The sequence below is a fragment of the Pleurodeles waltl genome, chromosome 11 (assembly GCF_031143425.1).
Source record: "Pleurodeles waltl isolate 20211129_DDA chromosome 11, aPleWal1.hap1.20221129, whole genome shotgun sequence".
Lineage (NCBI taxonomy): Eukaryota > Metazoa > Chordata > Amphibia > Caudata > Salamandridae > Pleurodeles > Pleurodeles waltl.
The window spans coordinates 385,314,745-385,329,637 of record NC_090450.1 but is presented as its reverse complement, the minus strand read 5'-3'; the positions used below and the strand labels follow the sequence as shown (position 1 = coordinate 385,329,637).

The following is a 14,893-nucleotide window of genomic DNA, read 5'->3' as shown; positions in this document are numbered from 1 at the left end:
TAACTTTTATGCAGGACCGGGACCTGAAGTTAAACTTCGCTAAATCGTATGTAATGACATGTGGGCCCTCAAGACAAAGTCTTATCAATTTAGAATGAGTGGAAATATTCTTAACAACGTGAAGTATTTTTGCTATCTGGGTATGCATTCAAGTGCCTCCATGTCATGGAATTCCCACTTGAAGGTTGAGACCCAACAACTTTCAAGGAATATTGAGGGAATCTTTTGTTTTGCCCGTAAATTAGGCCACAAACCCATACCTCAGATGGCGTGCCTCTATAAATTCAAATGCCTAATGGCAGTTACGAATGGGGCGGGTCTGTGGGGCCACGTTAAAGGGGTGTCTTTACAATGCATGGAGAATACATTTGTACATAGACTGTTGTTGGTTCCCAAGAACGTAGCCAATATAATATGTCATGGGAAATTGGGTCTGCAGCATCTAGAGGACTTATTTGCACTCTCCCTCCTCCTACTGTGGATTAGACACTGGAGAAACCCAGAGGGCAGTTTGGTGCGGGACTGTATGTCTGAATGCTTACAACTGGCAAATATGACTGGGATCGCATGGTTTGCATACTTAAAAATGACCTTTCGAAATCTGGGGCTTGAAAATATGTTTGTAGACCCTAAATCCTTCCAGAAAATGCAAAAGAGGTCATGAAGCAGCGCTTTAGAGAGTATACTGCGATCCTCAGAATACAGAGTGCGCAAAAGCTGAAATCAGTTGAGTCTTATACCCAGATTTCAAGTACAGACTCATTGGAACTTTACTTGGCCTGGTTTGAGAGTCCATCAGTATGCTTTCTCTCTGAACCTTGGTCAGACTAAACTTAATCCACTTCAGAGTGGCTTTTGCTTTGCAGTGTACTTGGAGAAGAGATCTTTCCCCTTGTGCTTGCGACGCAAAGTCCAAGCAGAGAGCTTGTCACTTTATTTTACTTTGTACACAGTATGCTGACCCAAGATCCGTTTTCATACTGCCAGTGTTGCGTAGGGCAAATGTTAGACATTATAAGGAAGCAATGATCTACATACAAAAACTTTTGTGGTTCAAAACTTGCCAATTTATATTAAATGTTATTAGATCTACAACTGATGTTAGGAACCATTATGAACTGGTTGATTTACCTGCACAACTGTATTTGGATATATGCTATGAAATTTCAATTCTGTGCAATCCCCCTTAAGTACTGGGTTAGGGCATGTTTTTAATGATCGATATTCTATAATCTGTTATTTTAGTTTAATTTATGGTACACATACATGATCATGATGTGAAGCCATATGTTTTACAATTTTAACTGTATTTAAATGGTTTTTAAGTGTTTCTATGGCAATTATCGAATAAAGAAAGATTTTGACTGACTGATTGACTGACACATGCTACTGTAGATGAAAGACGCACCAAAATTTGGATCAGAAGTTGATGATTTAGTGTTGTCTTTTATAGAACAATTTGTGACATGTAGCATACCAAAACACTCTGGTGGATAAGGTCTGAAAGAGCAAGTATTGTTTTTTCAAACACATAGATGTGGACAATATTGTTGTCATACATACAGATCCAAAGGAAATGTTTACACAAGATGTCAATTTGAATTTCCACGACCTGTTATTTTAAAAGGAAGAGTAAACAGCTTTTTGTCCTCAGTCAGACATACAGTGACAAGTAAATCTCCAAACAATACATATAATTTAAAAAGAACAGAAGAGTCCAAATACATCATTGATTACAATCCAGTAATTTTAATATGTGGAATTCTAACATGGACATTCAGTTTGTTGCAGACAATTCAATTGCTGTGGCTCGATATGTTCCATCATACATTACAAAATCTAAAATAAATGAAATTAAGGAGATGTGGGAGGAGATTTTTGCAGAGAAGACTCTTAGCAAGAAATTGTATTCCTTCAGCTTGTCCTTCTTTAAAAACAGTACTTCCAATATTAATAAAAGCAGCATCAACACTTAAACTTTGAGACTGGTGGATTGTTACAGCAATGTTAGGCAAACTGGAAACTGTTTTCGTCGCACTTACAAATCTTTTACAAGACCCGTACAACACATCGTCCAATTTGTTTCAAACTGATCAAACTTCCTAGCTAGAAATTCAACTTCAATACGGTTTGGAAAATAAATAAAGTCAACAACTTTATCCATTGCACGATTTACTAAACCCTTTTCAACATTTAAAATAAGTCATAAAATTACAGACTTCTTTTATAATAAAGAAGTATAGCAGCTGAGAATAGTGGAGAAGGGAACATTACAGGTCTACATAATGTATTTAATTATTATACTAAATAGTCAAACTTGTTTGTGTTGTGTTAATATTAATATAATTTCTATTACAAGTTAGCAACTTTTCATATATAATTACTGTATACAACTTTCACTATTTTTTCTCATTTGTCTTTTAATGCAGCTTGAAAGACAATTTTAATACTAATAAAGGTAAATAATTACATGTTGCTTCATCAATATTATACATAATCCACACGTATTGTTATGCGTCCAATCAGGCAGCTATACATTCCGTCACATAGCCAATCATTTATTTATAGAAGTAATAGCGCAGATAGTCACTCACCAATACAGCAACTTATTCATTTATTTGTTCACAATACATACACTCACAGGTGTTTAACTGAATACGGCGCACCCCTGTGATTTTCCCTGTGCTGGCGCTAAATGTAGCTGCCATTGCCAACGCAGGCATCCTTGCACCATCATGCAAGGATGTCTGCGTTGAGGGTTGTAATTGTTTATGTGCGGGAAGGTGTCCCTTCTTGCACATAAACAATCAGTATTGGAGCTTTGGCACTTCTGTGTGTGATGTTCTTTCTATGCGTGCAGCAGAATGCAGCATGCAAACAAAAAGCAAATAACGAGGTGGGATAAAAGTATTCCTTCTCATTGCGCCCTGCTAATGCCACTCCTAGGGGTGGCGTTAGATTTTGGTGTTGCCTTAGGTTTACAACATTTCATAAATCTGAGGCAGCGTCAAAATACAATGGGTGTTTCTGTGGCATGCCCAAAACAACACCCATTACACGCCCCTTTCACGCACAGTGCTGCGTGGGAAGGGGCCGTATTTACAAGGTGGCGTTAAGCCACAAAAAGTGGCTTAACGCCACCTTGTAAATACAGCGCAGTGCTTAGCGCCACAGGAGCGTCACAAAAAGTGCCTATAAAAACGGCCCCTAGAGTCTTATCCATACAACGGCTCATACACACACCCACTCACCCATAATTCTATTTATGCAACCAGACACTCACCCATACAGAAACTCACATACCTAAATACTCACCCTTAGAAGTACTTAAAGGGCTAGTCACTCACACATACAGTCATTCTCACATCCACTAACTCACATACTTTCATGCACTCAAAGTATCACCCATACAGCAACTTCTGCATCCACTCAATTAACCATACGTATACTCATTTACTCAGTCAGTCAATCGTACACCTAGTTATACATGCAGCCAATCACCTATACGACCACTGTTGCCGTAAGGTACTCAGTCAAGCACCCACTTATACATCCAGTTAGATATACACTCACTCAGGCACCCAGTCATTCACCTATTCATCCAGGCATGCAGCCAGACACTCTCACATACACCCACTCATATACCTAGTTACTCACTCATATAGGAACTTACTCCAAAGACTCACCTATACAAACACTTACATAGGCACTCAGTCATCAATATAGGTACTCAAACAACTAATCACCCATACAGCCTCTGCTGCATCCACTAACTTACCTATATAAGCTTTCAGGGACTCATTGCCTTACCAGTAGTGCCAATCACGCAGCTAGACACTCACTTATACAGACATTCACATACCCAGTCATACAGCTACTCACAGAAGAAGTAATTCACCTACATACACATTTATGCACCGTCACTCACCAATGCAAGGGTTCATGCATCCACTCAATAACCTTTACACATATTCACTTACCCAAATATTCACCACTTATATATCCCGTTATGCAGACATACACTCACCGATACCGGGACTTACATAGTGACTCACTAACCGCTATAGGTAGTAATACAGCTACTCACCTACAGAGTTATTTACACATCAAGCCATTCAGTAATACAACCATTTGTGCACCCATTCACTGAGTTTTACAGTCACTCATATACTCAAACACTTTGTTAATGCACAGACATACACAGATGGCCATGCATTGACACACTCAAACACAAACTCACTCACCCATTCAGCTATTCATTCAGTTACTCACTTACACATAGATTCACTCATGCACGAAGACAGTCACCCATACATCCACTCATGCAGGAGATAGTAACCCATTCAGCTACTCAAATACATAGCCATTCACTCATACAAGGGGTAACACATTTACTTAGTCACTTATACAAGCATACACATACATAGTCACTCAGCCATGCAGTAAGTGTTAGAAACTGTCATTCACCTGAACACATACTTTGACACATAGAAGTAACAAACAAACATATAACAGAGAATGAATCTTTCTTTAATTAGTATGCGGGTTCTGAAAAGAACCATTTTTTAACGTTTTTTAACATTTTGAATTTTTTGTGGTTATCGAATCAGTTTGGTAATTGTCTTTCTTTTTTTTTAAGAAAAACAAACACTTTGTAAACAGGAGTGTTATAAAAAATAACATAACACAAACTTTGTTTTAAAGAAAAATGAAAAATCGAGCAGTTGTGTGCTTTGTTGGCATTGATTATGCATTCCACAGACTGTTACCCTGCACACAAGGTGCGTTTGCACTTTATACAACGCTGCTCAACTGTAGCAAAGTCTGGCACTCTAATTGCAAAATTAGAAGGAAGAGCAGTTCCAGATGATGTTCCGGGTTCTTGATCAACACTTGCAGTACATCCTTCAGCAATGTCCCTTTCTCTTTGCACACAGGCCAAACGAACAGTATGCATGCTTTCCAAATGTTTTTTCATGGATGATGTTCCATATGAATACTTTTTATCTGAGCCATGTGACAAAACATTTTTGCAGAGACTGCAAGTTACTTTTTTTAATTTACTTTCCCCCCTTCTTAAATTGTAAAGAAGTGCTAGATGATGCTCTCCTTTCTTCTTCTTGTTTGGTCTTCATCTTCAGAATGACTGCTAGAATTATTCTCTGCAGGTGAAGGAGCTGCCATTCTGCTGTTGTGAAAAAAATGCCTCAAAAAAACAAGAAAAAAATAACCAAAATTGAACACTAAGTCCACAGGTATAAACTACCTGGTGGATGGAAAGAGAATGGAAAATAAAACGGGTGTGGTCTTCCTCTACAAGTAACTGAAATGTCTTCAGCCAATCAGAAAGTTTTTTTTGGGTCACATGGTCTCATCGCGGCTCCGAGAATTAAGAGAAAACGATCATATTATAAACATGTACTTACATTTATAAATTTTGTTTTCTCCAATAGTAAATCCACAAATTCATATTGGAATATACACGTCAAGATATATGTAAACTTATTATGTTAAAAAATGATAGATTTGCATCTCCATCGTGACTTCTCAAATACGTTGCGCTATGGTTGCGTACCCATCGAGACTCCACGAAAAGTAGTAAAATAACAGGAAATATTCATTTTATCCCCTTCTGTGCCCAGGGCGTAACCATTACGTCCTGGGCACAGAGCCCAGAGGGAGCGTTGGCACTCCCTCTGTGGGGTTCCCCCCCACCCACTCAAGGCAGGGATGGAAGGGAAAGCCCTTCCCCTTCCATCCCCGACCCCCCCACCCTCCCTGTGATGTCAGCGCGCGATCGCTCGCTGATTGTCACAGAGGCCTCCTCCCATCGTGCTTTGAAAGCATTTCTTTCTTTGCAAAGCATTTCTCTTCCGATCACGTGGCGGAGGCTGGAGAGGCTTCAAAGGGAAGGAAAGGAATTTCCTTCCCTTTGAAGTCTCTCTGAGCATTTTAAAAGCCGGATTGTAAAGCAATCCGGCTTTTGAGATGCCCACTAGACACCAGGGATTTCTTTCACAAAAGGAAAATGGCATGAGGGGAGCAACCCCTTGGGCAAGGGTCGCTCCCCTAGGGGGCAAATCATATTTAGGGCATTTCTGGGGCAGATTGGCCTATTTTTATGAGGCCAATCTGCTCCCAAGGGGGACAGAAACCACTAGACACCAGGGAGTTTTTTTGTGTGAATTTCACACAAGGGGAGCGACCCCTTAGGCAAGGGTCGCTCCCCTGGAGGCAAATTTATTTAAGTCCATTTCTGCCCCCCTGGGGGACAGATCAGCCTATTTTAATTAGGCCGATCTGCCCCCTAGGGGGGTAGAAACCACTAGACACCGGGGATTTTTGTTGTTGTTGTTGTTGTTTTACAGATGGGGAGTGACCCCTTAGGCAAGGGTCGCTCCCCAGGAGGGACAAATTGTATTTAAGGGGGGCAGAAACCCTAGGCACAGGGGATTTTGTTTTTTGCGCCAATGTCACGCAAGGGGAGCAACCCCGTAGGCAAGGGTCGCTCCCCAGGAGGGACAAATTGTATTTAAGGGGGGCAGAAACCCTAGGCACAGGGGATTTTGTTTTTTGCGCCAATGTCACGCAAGGGGAGCAACCCCGTAGGCAAGGGTCGCTCCCCGGGGAGGTGGAGAGGGCGGGGCAAATTTATTTTAGGCCTTTTCTGCCACCCCCCCCCCGGGTGCAGATTTTTTTTTTGTTTTTGTTTTTGTTTGTTTGTTTTTGTAGAGATGGGGAGCGACCCATTAGGCAAGGGTCACTCCCCTGGGGGGCAAATTGTATTTAGACCATTTCTGCCCCCCTTGGGGGCAGATCGGCCGATTTTAGGTCAATCTGCCCCCAAGGGGGGCAGAAACAACAAGGCACCGGGGATCTTTTTTTTGCGCCAAATTCACGCAAGGGGAGCGACCCTGTAGGCAAGGGTCGCTCCCGGGGGCGGTTGGGGGGCACATTTATTTTATGACAATTTTATTTTTGTGGGGTTTTTTTGTTTGTTTTTTAGAGATGGGGAGCAAACCATTAGGCAAGGGTCCCTCTCCTGGGGGGCAAATTGTATTTATACCATTTCTGCTCCCCTTGGGGGCAGATCAGCCGATTTAGGCCAATCTGCCCCCATGGGTGCAGAAACCACTTAGGCACCAGGGATTGGTGTGTGTGTATGCGTGTGTTTTCTTTAGGGGGGCAGCCCCTTGGGTAAGGGTCGCTCCCCATGGGGGCACATTACTGTTGGCCATATCTGCCCACCGTTGGGGGCAGATGGGCCTATTTTTGGAAAGCCCATCTGCCCCCAAGGGGGGGCAGAAAGCCCACCAGAGGCTAGGGAAGTTGTTTTTTCAAAAATACGAGGGTGGGGGAATGGCCATACCCCCACCCCAAATAAATGGGGCCAAAGTTGTTCTGCCCACCAGTGGGCAGATGGGGCAATTACCCCTGATCCACACCCCGGGGGGAGGCAGAAAGTCTACTAGATGCCAGGGAATTTTAAAAAATATATCTATATTGTGGTGGTGGCTACCAACCAGTATGGGTCTGGTTACGCCCCCACCTCAACTGAAGGGGGTAACAGTCTTTCAGCTCTCCCCCGCACTCTAAAACATCTTATCCCACAGCAAGCAAGAAGACATTTGATTATTTTGGGTTTTAGTTTTACATTTGGGCCATGAGAACTTGGCCTACTCTGAAAATCGTCCCACTTGGAATGGTGAGGGCTGCACTTTATGGATTTTGGGACGCTGCCATGTAGAAAAATCCACAAGACCTAGACACATCTGAAAACTAAACATCTGGGTGATTCCAGGGTGGTGTGTTTCACATGCACCCCGCACCATTTTTGTACCCACAATCCCCTGCAAACCTCCAACTTTGCTGGAAATCACTCATTTTTGTGATGGAACCTTCCGGAATCTGCAGGAATCAACAAAATTCCTACCACCCAGCATTGTCTCATCTATACCGATAAAAATTCTACTGCACTTGTCAGCCTAAAAATGTTTTTTTGCAAACTGCCCTTTTTGGACCCCCTTTGTTCCCCCTCAATATCGACATGTTTTTGGCTCTTCCCTTTCACAAGCACTTGGCCCACCTACACAAATGAGGTATCATTTTTACCTGGAGACTGAGGGGAACATAGGGTGGTATGAAATGTGGCCCAGTGCAGTGATCCCAAAAAGCAATGTGGGAAAAATTTGATTTTTTAGCTAAATTTGAGGTTTGCTGAGGATTCTGGGTAAGAAAACATTGGGGGATCTACGCAAGTCACACCTCACTGGACTCCCTCGGGTGTCTAGTTTTCAGAAATGTCTGGGTTTGGTAGGTTTCCCTAGAAGGCTGCTGAGCCCAGGACCAAAAACGCAGGTGCCCCCCCCTGCAAAAACAGGTAGTTTTGTATTTGATAATTTTGATGTGTCCAGATAGTGTTTTGGGGCATTTCCTTTCGTGGGTGCTAGGCCTACCACACAAGTGAGGTACCATTTTTATCGGGAGACTTGGGGGAACGCTGGGTGGAAGGAATTTTGTGACTCCTCTCAGATTCCAGAACTTTCTGTCAGGAAAAAGTTATTTTTGGTCACATTTTGAGGTTTGCAAAGGATTCTGGGTAACAGAACCTGGTCAGAGCCCCACAAGTCACCCCATCTTGGATTCCCCTAGGTGTCTAGTTTTCATAAATGCACTGGTTTGCTAGGTTCCCCATGTGCCGGCTGAGCTAGACGCCAAAATCCACAGGTAGGCACTTTGTAAAAAAACACCTCTGTTTTCTGTGAAAAAATGTAATGTGTCCACGTTGTGTTTTGGGCCATTTCCTTTCGTGGGCGCTAGGCCTACCCACACAAGTGAGGTACCATTTTTATCAGGAGACTTGGGGGAACGCTGGGTGGAAGGACATTTTTGGCTCCTCTCAGATTCCAGAACTTTCTGTCACCGAAATGAGAGGAAAAAGTGTTTTTTTGGCCAATTTTTGAGGTTTGCAAACGATTCTGGGTAACAGAACCTGGTCAGAGCCCCACAAGTCACCCTATCTTAGATTCCCCTAGGTGTCTAGTTTTCAAAAATGTGCTGGTTTGCTAGGTTTCCCCAGGTGGCAGCTGAACTAGAGGCCAAAATCCACAGGTAGGCACTTTGTAAAAAACACCTCTGTTTTCTGTGAAAAAATGTGATGTGTCCGCGTTGTGTTTTGGGCCATATCCTTTTGTGGGCGCTAGGCCTACCCACACAAGTGAGGTACCATTTTCATTGGGAGACTTGGGGGAACGCTGGGTGGAAGGAATTTTGTGGCTCCGCTCAGATTCAAGAACTTTCTGTCACCGAAATGAGAGGAAAAAGTGTTTTTTTGGCCACATTTTGAGGTTTATAAAGGATTCTGGGTAACATAACCTGGTCAGAGCCCCACAAGTCACCCCATCTTGGACTCCCCTAGGTGTCTAGTTTTCAAACATGCCTGGTTTGCTAGGTTTCCCCAGGAGGCAGCTGAACTAGAGGCCAAAATCCACAGGTAGGCACTTTGTAAAAAACACCTCTGTTTTCTCTGAAAAAATTTGATGTGTCCACGTTGTGTTTTGGGTCATTTCCTTTTGTGGGCGCTAGGCCTACCCACGCAAGTGAGGTACCATTTTTATCGGGAGACTTGGGGGAACAAAGAATAGCAAAACAAGTGTTATTTCCCCTTGTCGTTCTCTACATTTTTTTCTTCCAAATGTAAGGCAGTGTGTAAAAAAGATGTCTATTTGAGAAATGCCCTGTAATTCACATACTAGTATGGGCACTACGGAATTCAGAGATGTGCAAATAACCACTGCTTCTCAACACCTTATCTTGTGGCCATTTTGGAAATACAAAGGTTTTCTTGATACCTATTTTTCACTTTTTATATTTCAGCAAATTAATTGCTGTATACCCGGAATATAATAAAAACCCATTGCAAGGTGCAGCTCATTTATTGGCTCTGAGTACCTAGAGTTCTTGTTCTTAATGAATCTACAAGCCCTATATATCCTCACAACCAGAAGAGTCCAGCTGACGTAATGGTATATTGCTTGCAAAACTCTGACATCGCCGGAAAAAGTTACAGAGTAAAACGTGGAGAAAAATTGCTGTTTTTTTCACCTCAATTTCAATATTTGTTTATTTCAGCTTTTATTTTCTGTAGGAAACACTTGTAGGATCTACACAAATTACCCCTTGCTGAATTCAGAATTTTGTCTACTTTTCAGAAATGTTTAGCTTTCCGGGATCCAGCATTGGTTTCTCACCCATTTTGGTCACTAACTGGAAGGAGGCTGAAAGCACAAAAATAGTAAAAATGGAGTATGTCCCAGTAAAACATCACAATTGTATTGAAAATGGGGTTTTCCATTTCAAATCTGCCTGTTCCTGAAAGCTGGGAAGATGGTGATCTTGCCACCTCAAACCCTTTGTTGATGCCATTTTCAGGGAAAACACCACGAGCTTCCTTCTGCAGCCCTGTTTTCCCATTTTTTTGAAAAAAACAAAATTTTTACTTTATTTTGGCTAATTTCTTGGTCTCCTTCAGGTGAACCCACAAAGTCTGGGTACCTCTAGGATCCCTAGGATGTTGGGAAAAAGGGACGCAAATTTGGCGTGGGTAGCTTATGTGAACAAAAAGTTATGAGGGCCTAACCGCGAACTGCCCCAAATAGCCAAAAAAAGGCTCGGCACAGGAGGGGGAAAAGGCCTGGCAGCGAAGGGGTTAAAATGATTATAACATGTAGTAAATAATCACAAATAAATGGGTAGGTGTCAGTTCAACTTTTAAAAAGTACGATAACACCGTTACTGTGCATGGCAGGGGTATGAGAATACCAGCTCCCCGGGTCTATGTTTCATAAATACGCAGGTGTGTGCGGACCCCCTGGGCCCCAAGGACCACCACCTCCCCAGGGCTACATATTAGAAATGGCTAGGGTGGGGGGCTTGCAGACCCATCTGAGCCCCAGGGCCCACCACCTCCCTGGGGCTATATGGAATATTAAAGAGGGGTTTGTGTGGGACCACCACCTCCCCAGGGTCAATAATTTATTTAAAATTAAGGCAGGAGCCGGGGGCCAGCATATGGTAAACAAAGGAGAGGGGCTGTGTGGCCCCTCCTCAGGGAGCTATTTATGGCCTTGGGGACCGCTGTCCCTCAGATCCATCTCCTACTAGCTCCCAGGGTGCCCACCCTCAGGAGGTAGCTGTTTTCTTTTGCTTGCCAAGAGCTGTGTGACATCTCCCACCAAGCAGAAGCAAACACTCCGCTTCCAGCAAGCGGGAGCTGCCAAATGGCTTCCACTTGCTGGAAGCTGAGTTTTCATCTATTTCCCTGCCTGCAGACAAATAGGCAGGGAAAGAGATGAAAGTATTGCTCCTGCACGCAGGAGTTATGCCGGCTCCCTCAGGAAGCAGGGAGCCGGCTGGTACCACAGGGGCCTTGAGGTTCCCCCCGCAGTCCCCAGTGAATCCTGCCCTGCATATTTATCATAGATAAACATGCAGGGCAGGATTTGTTCTGGCACAAATCGCATTTGACAGAAATTAAAACTTAACGGGAAGCACTTAAACAAAAAAACAAAGCATGTGCCCAAATTGAAGCTCCACTTCTGTAAAGTACTAATCATCCCAACTTTGTGTGCATGACCAAGGCATTTCCACTGTGAAATGTTATCTGCAAACCTTGAAGGAGGTGTTTGCATCCTTCCTTTTTTTGAGCGCATTGTCTCATGTAGTGACTGTGATGAGTTGTGTCTTTCTTGTCATCTGCTGCTGAGACCAAAAATTGTGATATCTCTTTTAAAAAATACAAGTATTTAAAATGTCCTAGAAGTCCCAACCTATTGGCCCGGCCCCATATACATTATTGATATGCAACATCTCCCCCAGCCCCCATTTTTGTTTGAAGGAAGATGGACAGCATGGATATCCCCTGTTACACACAGCCAAAGGCCGTACGTGGCGCAGGGTTGGGTGGTTGTAGGGGCTTGGTTGCAGGGTCTGCCCACACATCAGGACCTGTGGCCAACCCCCACCACGCATTACTGAAGGCTGTGCGTAGTGCGGGGTTGGGTTATTATAGAGGACATGCCGCAGGGCCTGACTATAACACGCATACTCGCCATGCACTGCTAATTATCTCAGCTATTACAGCACTCATTACATCTTTTATAGTATAAATGATAGTATCACTGTGACATTTGCAGTAACATTATTGATGAGAAAACTGTACATGGTGGGGCGCAAGTTATACTTACCTTAGGGCATGAGATATAGTTACTTGAATTAACTAACTATAGCAGCTGAATTTCTATGGCTTTGTACGTTTAAAATGTGAGCCTAACTAAAACGTCCCTGTAACCTTTGGTTTAAAGTGAAGTTCTATGTTTTTTTTTTTTAATTCTGTTTCCTAACTATAACATCCCTGTAACCTTTGTTTTGTCAGTGAAAAAAAAAAATATATATCCCACAAGCTCCGTAGCCTCAGGGCACCAAATGCGGCAGTCCTTGTCGGGTCCCATTAACTCACATGTAATGCTGCTCACATCAAACGATCAAGGAAGTCACTGCTTCGAGTGTGTAAATGTACCTACTCTATAACCGTATATTAAAATAATGGGACGAGAATACTCATACCCTTGCATACACAGAAAGTTATCATAGACACCAAAGGGGGTAATCCCAAATATGTACTGCTGTCAATCTGTGTTGTAAGTGGCAGCATATCAGCATCCACAAGTTTAGGTCATGCAATGTGTAATTCGTCAAGCTTTCGACAAGCTTGATTCACGGCATTGCTAAAAGGTCTCACCAATGTGAACAATTAGCCATACTACACCAGGCAACAGAGCACAGTGCAGTGCTGGGCAAAGCTGTACTCCAAACTCAAAAAAAGTGCAGCAACTGCCTTTGAGACAAAGACAAAACAAGCAATGGTTACAATATTATCTATGTACTAAGTCAATGCTTAAAAATCAACATATCCTTCATTTTACAGAGCAACTTTAATTAATTTCTCTATACGACTACAAACTCAGAAGTCATAAGTGAAAAGAAAAACAGCAAACACAAGACAATACCAGTCTAATACAAATGTACTGTTATTTACTCACTCAAGTTAAGGCCTCCTGCCACTAATGTTTCAAAGTCAACAATGTAATGTGATTCTGAAACACACAGTTTATGTTCTCTGTCACTCCCCTTTATCTTCGGGGTGATAGCATCAATAACGACAAATTTTCATAAATTCTCATTGCCAAAGTGTGATTTGAAAAAGTGGGTCGCGACTGGATACTGTGGTTCATTGTTTCTAATAGCATGTTTATGCTCAGTACTTTCTTTTTCATTCTGTTGTAGTATGGCTAATTGCCCCACATAGGCGAGACCTTTAAGCAATGCCATGAATCACGCCTGTCGAACTTTTGACGACTTACACACTGCATGACCCACACTTGTGGATGCTGATATGCTGCCACTTACAACACACAAGATTGACAGCAATGTAAATTTGGGATTAGCCCCTTTTGTGTCTATGGTATCTTTATGGGCATACAAGGGTATGAGCATTCACATCACGTTGTTTTAATATTCAGTTAAAGAGTAGATACACATAAGACACTCACTATGCATGCCTACTAATACAGAAGTGTGCAATACTAGTTTCACCCAGTGTCATATTGGTGGCCAGATTCCTACATGCATTGCATGTACACCAGGGATGGAGGATTGCTGTGGTACGGAGCATCGAAATGGCCGCCTACATTACCAACAATGCGCTAGCGGGGAAATAACATTTCAGGGGCACGTTACAGTGCCATTAGTGCTTAACTGGGAAAGTCATTCATGGCACATTGATGATGTATTTAACGTATTTCAGCGGACCAGCATTTGTAATGTGAGCTGTGCACAGGTTTATCTAGACAGATGCATCAGTATGTTTTTGGGTGGCACAATATATACAATGAATTGTGTTCAGAACTATGGATGGGCAGTTGGTTTTTACCAGCCTAACGCCGCTAAGAACATTTGATTTTGTATACTATTGTACTTTCAGTCAATCTGATGTCTTGGCCAACAGAAAATACTACACTGTTAAGATGGCGACTGTTCTGAGCATTGCTAGTACTCCCTCAATGCGCTCGGTTTTCTATGTTGGTGTCACTAACTTTTATATGCCACGTCAGTTTCATGGGTGAACTACTGTGATCAAGGCTACGGCTGAAACACATTGGTTGAAGTAACTGGGTGAATAAACCACACTTTGCGTTCATTGAGGCGGGGTCCGTGACTTCCTTGATCTTTGGATGTATAATATATATATATATGCACAAAAGAAGATCGCAGCGTCTTGGCGTCCGCGCGGCAGACGGAGACGGGGTCGCGACCCCCAATATTATAAAAACTCACATCCACAACGTTCGGGGACTGGAAGTGAAGTCCGCCCTGAACATGAATAGACGAGTGTCCGTCACTCCAAGGAGAAGAAATAGAGCATTTATTAGGCGATGTCCCGACGCGTATACAACGGTTTGATGTTAGTTGTATATGATGTTGTGCACTCAGTGTATTTAAGTAAATTGCGAGGAACGGGTCTGTTACCTTTGAACAAGGAAATTGTATTTTCCGAAACGCGTCGGGACATCGCCTAATAAATGCTCTATTTCTCCTCCTTGGAGTGACAGAGACTCGTCTATTCATGTTCAGGGCGGACTTCACTTCCAGTCCCCGAACGTTGTGGATGTGAGTCTTTATATATATATATATATATATATATATATATATATATATATATTTATTTTATATATATATATATATATATATATATATATATATATATATATATATATATATATTGTAGATAGAAAGATAGATGTATCATCCTTTAAGCCCAAATCTAATTCGCCAT

The 14,893-nt window shown here is 42.4% G+C and overlaps 1 protein-coding gene across 1 annotated transcript in view; it reads right to left on the bottom strand.

Annotated features, from left to right (window-relative positions):
• Positions 1–14,893, bottom strand: part of KLHL6 (kelch like family member 6) — a 1,417,570-nt gene that overhangs the window by 94,917 nt on the left and 1,307,760 nt on the right. The window lies entirely within an intron of this gene.